Consider the following 6,759-nt stretch of genomic DNA (forward strand, 5'->3'; position numbering starts at 1 on the left):
GAATGATGGTTTTCCTCTACACCTGCACAGTTTAAATAGCTTCCGTAAGGTTGTGGCTGTAGACTGAGGAGCTCGATCAAGATAGATCGAAAATCTTATGAATATTAATTTGTTGAATTCACCTTTGATTCACTCAACAGCTGAAATATAATCCATAATTATAGTAAATGATTATTATATTATCTATGCCAAATGAGGAAGAAACAAAAAAAGAAGAAGAAAAAAATCCCCTTTTCCATCTCAATCTTTTGCTGTTTATCTGCAGTCTGGTCACAAAGGCAACTAGGTCCAGGAGATAAACCCAGACATCCCCATGATTCTTTCGAGTTTTTTTTTATTTATTTACTTTTTTTGGGGTGGGGGGGGGACCCCAAGGTGTTTCCAGGCCAGAGAGGATAAATAGTCCATCAATCAAATTCTTCCCCAAGGCCTCCTACAAGTAGGGCATGCCTGGAAAACCTCTGAAGGGAGGCATCCCAGAAGCATTCTAATCAGATGCCTGAACCACCTCATCTGACATCCTTCAATGCAGAGGAGCAGCGGCTCTACCCTGAGACTCCCCCCAGATGATAGTGCTCCTCACCCCAACTCTAACTCTGACCCAGTCCACCCTATGAAGGAAACGCATTGTGACTGCTTGTATCCGGGATCTCGTTATTTTAGACATGATCCACATGGCCATTAGTGAGGGTTGGATTGTAGACAGACTAGGAAATTGAGAGCTTTGCCTTTTGACTTTGCTCTTTCTTCACCACAAACTCTAGGGTTGCCAACTCCTGAAATGTGGGACAGTTCTGCCAGGGGCAGGGCTTAGTGACATAATGCATCAATCATGACTTCACCACACATTTTTATTTCCCCAACATTTAAGTTGGATCCACCTAAACACAATTTAAAAAATGTAAATATAAACATGTAAGTTGTTAAAGTGTAACTTACCCCAAAATCAACTTTTTAAAAAAATAAAATGTCTAAATTGTGTCTTAAGAGTAATACCTTGCTATTTTTGACCTGAATTTAACATTTTCATCTAAAATAATTTAAATCTTCAATATTTGTTCAAAAAATGTCTTCGTGCTGCCCCCTATGGGTTTACATTTTGACTATAATATTTGAAGTATCTTGTGACGTGCTGCACCGTGTGACGTCACACAGTACAGTGCTCAGTAGAAAAGGACCTCGGTCAGAGACACTTCCTGCAGAGAGTCGGGAGTTAACCATAGCATTGTTGATCGTAGCTGTGGTAGAAGCTGGCTTCTCCTCACCCACAGTGAAAACATGGAGTCTATCAGTCATAAAACAAACTGAACTAACTTACACATCCTCTTTGTGCTTCAAGAGTTTTTAAACTGTGGTTGCTGTGTCACTTAGTTTAGATCGGGCCAAAAATACACACACACCCTCGCGCGCGCGCACACACACACATTGTCCCCACATGTGCGAAAAACATGTGCGCACACACACACACACACACACACACACACACACACACACACACACACACGGCTATTATTATGATTATTATAGATCATAGCCACAGCCTTACTGTGTTCTGGAAATATTAAAAGGTGGAGAGTTGAAGCTCAGCGGCTCGCTCCGCCATATGTCCTCTTAAGTGCAAATAGACTAGAACATGTGCCTCCGCTTCTGAGGGGTTTTACACATCAGGATGTCCGGACATCTGCAGCAGGCAGCGGGATGACAGAAACTTACCTCGAGGCAGTGATGGAAAAAAAAGACGTGGCTGTCCGTGATCAGCTCTTCAAACTGCTACTGAAAATTTTTTCAAGCAAGTCCTGGTACGGATCGGTCCCAACAGAAGTTACAGAACTGGACAGCTGACTGCTCCATGCGGTCCTGCTGTCACCGAACTGGACCCTCGCTGACACTCACCGCTGCACCAGGTTGCAACTTGCTCCGTGTCAGAACATCCCGGAACATCCACAGGTATTGTCCCCACGAAGACTAAAAATGCTGAGGTCTTTATAAACTTAGGAACATTTTAAAGCTGTCGGATCACCGTAGCAGTTTTTTATTTTTTATGTTTTTTAGTCCTGATCTAAACTCTATGGTCTCTCCTGATCTAAGCAGCAATGTTTTATTTGTTTAAAATATATATTAAGCAAAGAGAAGTTAATTCAGTTTGTTTTATGAAGCCTCGCGCTGCAGGTGGAGGGGTTTTTCACATCAGGCCGCCCGAACACCTCTGCTGCCGGGGTGAGTTGACGCTTCTGTCCGGGGTGGTGTGGTGTGTTGGAGGGAGGGAGTGCAGTCGGCTGTGGGGTCCGGAGTGATCAAGCGGAACAGAACACTCGTCAGGCCCAGACTGAGCTGTATGTGAATTTTAATAGAAACAGTGAACCAAACAGAAATTAAAAGATATCCTTTCTGTTCTGTTTTGGACCAAAGTCACATTTTAACAGGTTTTTTTTTTTGCCTGAACTTTACATTATTACATGTTGTAACAGCTAAATGTGAGTTTGCATATCATGAAACTTTGCCTTTTACAAAGTCATTTACTTAGAACATTCAGAAATGTTTTCAGGAATGTTAGCTTGTCAAAATAAGCTAAAGCTAGCTGTCACGTTGTCTTGTCTTAATAAAAAAACTTTCTCAACTCCAGGCCATACCTCCTCACTCACCCCCCTCAGCAAGTAGGGGTCTATGCGGACGAGTGGGCGTGTCACAAGGAAAGGCGATTCTAAAGCAACACACCTGATTTGACTGACTTTGTTAAAGGGACACACCTGACTGGACAAGCAAAAAGGGGGCGATACCGTATGGGACCACCTCATTGGACAAAAACAAAAGGGGCATTACTGTATGGCACCACTTTTTCTGGAGAACCCTACTTGGGTCACATTTCTCCTGGTTAATTTTAGTGTTGGGGTCAGGCTGTAAAGAGATCAAGCAGGATCTAAGGATACCGTCATGTACAGTAGGCCTCGTAGCCCACAGTGTTTATGCTTTTGACATGCCCACTCTTGTGACACGCCCACTTTGATTCCGCAGATAACCCCTTCTCCCCCTCAGAGTCTCCACTTTATGCATTTTTTTAAATTTGCATTGGGGGCGGAGTTATACTTTCCCAGGGGGGTTAAGTTCCACTTTAAGCATGCACCACTTTAAAAACAATTGTTCAATACCAGTTATTCAGAACAGACTTTTAAGAAACCCAAACTGCCCAGGGGTCAGATTTATAAATCTGGCGTACGCACAACTTAAGCCCAGAAACTTGTGTACGCCACTTTTCACATCAAGGTTGTGCTTTATAAAATCCAAACTTGACATGAAAATTTGCGGTGCCTCACACCAGCGTACGCTCATTTTGGAGATGTGAAACTGCGACACAGATGGTGAAGTGAAGAATTACAGCCACACTGTGTAATGATCACTGTCAGATATTTAATTTACCTTCATAATCAGACTTAGATTTTTATTCAACTTTATCATCAGTTTTCTTAACAGTGATATTTATGCTTCTGTTGGTGAGCCATGAGGACCTTTGAAATAAAAAAAACTTAAATCTTAAATAAAAGTTCCCGTGCGCAACTCCCTTCATCTGCTTCCTCCTTAGATGACCCTGACCCACAGACCCCTCCCTGACCCACAGACCCCTCCACGACAAGATCAGCAGGACAGCAAAAGTCACGCTTTGGATACACGTGCAGGGCGCATCCACCTCACCAGTGTGAATGTTATAAACCTTCATGTTTAAAGTCCGTATTTGTCACACGCGCGGGGGGTCTGCCGCGGATAACAGAGCAGGCAGGAGGGGGAGAGGAGGAGAAGAGCGGTGGACTTATTTCTAATTTTATCTGACATATTTCATTTTATTTTTATTGTTTTTATAGTCCCGCAGGCTCTAATGGAAAATTAATTTGAAGCTGAGGTTTTTTTTTAAATCGTTAGATTACTCTAAAGCAAAATGAGGGAAAATCTGTGTCAGTTACAGACATTCTGTTCACGTGAGCAGCTGTCTGTCAGCACCCGTCATCATCCAGACGCATGAAGGAGCGTGTCTGAACCAATCACTTTTGTTGGCATTGATCAGCTGACTGATTTAACTACATCTTAACATTCATGAGGTACTTTACATTGACTGTTTATGGTTGAGTGTGGGCGTGTAGAGGGTAGAACCTGAGGCGGGACCTCGTGCGCAAACTCTGACRTGCRGYTGTGATTTATGAAGGAAAGATGCGCAGAAACTTGCGTACACACGGTTTTATAAATCTGAAATTTTTTTGGCATACGCCATTTCCGCCTTTTGGCCATACATTCACTTTTAGTATGGTTTCCACGCAATCCTTTATAAATGAGACCCCAGATCTGGAAGTTGATTTCAGGCCAGAGGTCACTGAAAATGAGAGCCTTGTTGATTATAACAATACAGTTTTAAAGAGGTAATTGCATTATCCAAGATTTAGCCAATGGCTAAGTTCCATTAGGTCTGTGGTCTTTGGTAGAAAAGACCAATATGTAATTGTTTTTTGTTTCATGCCTGTTGAAATGTTCTTGCAACAATAAGCCTCTCATTATTCACATTTACCACCAGGTCTCCAAAACTTGGACACTAATGGTTTCTGTACAAATTACCATCTTAACAATATAATAGTAGTTGTAATGTTTTTATTTAGAACATTAAAAAAACACTAACTCTTCAAAAGCTCATACGCAGCAAATTTCAGTTGTTATCGTATGGTGCCAAAAGAAAGAAAATACTTATATTTTTCTCATGTGAGGTTTGAATGGGTCCCTCTTTCAGACTAAATTTCTTCACAAACCCAGTGTTGAATGAGCCAGTGCTGGTAAAGCAGTTTGACAAAATGTGGTTTCTATATATAAACATTTTTTATCTGCTGCTACTCACTTGCTGTAACGCACACTGCTCAGCATGCTTTCAGAGTTCAAGCACACCTGATTCAAAGGAATGAATTAGCTATCCAGTACTCTCCCCACCTCTCACTATACACCCATCCTAACACAACTCTTTAACCATATGAGGATTGAGCTATGTGCCAGAAGATCACTCAGACATTACCATTACTTCTGCTCTTGGTTGTTTTCATAGCCTTGTCATGAAACCTGGTTGTAGCCCAGGCATAAGACCAGCATGTCTAGTCCTGCTTCAGATTATCATGGACAAACTCCTGTTGTGAATGCATCCTCAGTGTTATGGATGGGCTGCCACTGCTGTCACCATGCTTCACATAGGATCAGTAAAAGTTATTTATTTAAAGAAGCCAGCAGATTGAGTTGAATCATCACTTTGTTGCAGTCACCCATCTTGATCAGCACATTGGCGACAGTGAAAAGGAAAAACTCCCTTTTAGTAAGAAGAAACCTTCAGCACACCACAGTTAGAATAAGCAGCCATCTGCCTAGACCGCCTCAGTCAGTTTGTCTTCCAGCAGTCTAAGCCTATAGCAGTATAACTAAAAGATAGCTCAGGAAACCCAGGCCAACTTTAACTATAGGATTTATAAAAAAAGAAAGTCTTCAGTCTAATCTTAAAAGTAGACAGAGTGTCAGCCTCATAGACAGAAACTGGAAGTTTGTTCCACAAGAGAGGATCTTGATAACTGAAAGCTCTGCCTTCCATTCTACTTTTAGAAACTCCAGGAACCACAAGTAAACCTGCAGTCTGAGAGTGAAGTGCTCTGTTAGGAAAATATGGAACAATAAGACATTTAATATAAAATGGAGTCTGGTTGTTTAGAGCTTTTTATGTTAGAAGCAAAATTTGAAATTGTATTTATAAGATATGCCAAAACTGAAGAAATATGATCTCTACTTCCAACTTTCATTAGCAGCAACATTTTGGATCAACTGAACATTAAAAAGATGACACCCAGATAATAAAAAAATACAATCTTCCAGCCTAGATGTGAAAAACGCATGATCAAGTTTTTCTGCATTTTTCACAAGATTATTAGAGAGAGAAATAAATTAATATATGGAATATGGTGTTAATTTCAGGAAGATCTAAACTCCAAACTGCAAAGTAAAATGTGAAACTGTAATTATTGTCAATTCTTAAGTTCTTTTTTCATTCTGAAGAAAAAACAAACAAACCTCAAAATAGATCCTACTGCTTTTTTAAACTTGCAGATGTGTAAGGTCATAGCAGAGTCATCATTCAGTATGAAGAAGGCTTGGCCAATAAAATATTTGCCACAACTTAAAAAAAAGTATTGGTTCTGTGATCTGCAGCTGGAGGTTGATGTTAGGATGCATGCTGCTCATATTAACCCATTTTTTCATCAAACCCTGCTTCATAGAAGCAATAATCAGGGCAAATTACATTTAATGACAATTCTATTCATTCATCTTCAATATAATAGTTTATTTGTACCTCAATCATTTATAGTCAGACTGATATGATATCAGAGCAAATGATTTGAACACATTCTTCAACAGGTTCAGCTCAGGAACAAGCTCATCTTCCTCCTCTCCTGCCCCCAGCCAAACAAACATCTCACCCTCCTTTGACCCACAGCTTTCCTGTCAAACCTCAGATGTTTTATCTTCAACCTCAGTCATGGACTTTTCTTCTACATCCACAAGTTAGTCTTCAGCTCAATCAGGAGATGCTGCTGCTCCCTTTGCCTCCCCCTCCCACTTTTCTGTATCTAGAAGTCAGGTGAAGAGGCAGCTAGAGAGACTGAACCAAAACAAGGCTGCAGGTCCAGATGGTGTTAGCCCCAGAGTCCTGAAGGCCTGTGCAGACCAGCTCTGTGGGATTCTGCAACACCTCTT

The sequence above is a fragment of the Austrofundulus limnaeus genome, unplaced genomic scaffold, assembly GCF_001266775.1.
Source record: "Austrofundulus limnaeus strain Quisiro unplaced genomic scaffold, Austrofundulus_limnaeus-1.0 Scaffold150, whole genome shotgun sequence".
In the NCBI taxonomy this organism is placed as follows: Eukaryota; Metazoa; Chordata; class Actinopteri; order Cyprinodontiformes; family Rivulidae; genus Austrofundulus; species Austrofundulus limnaeus.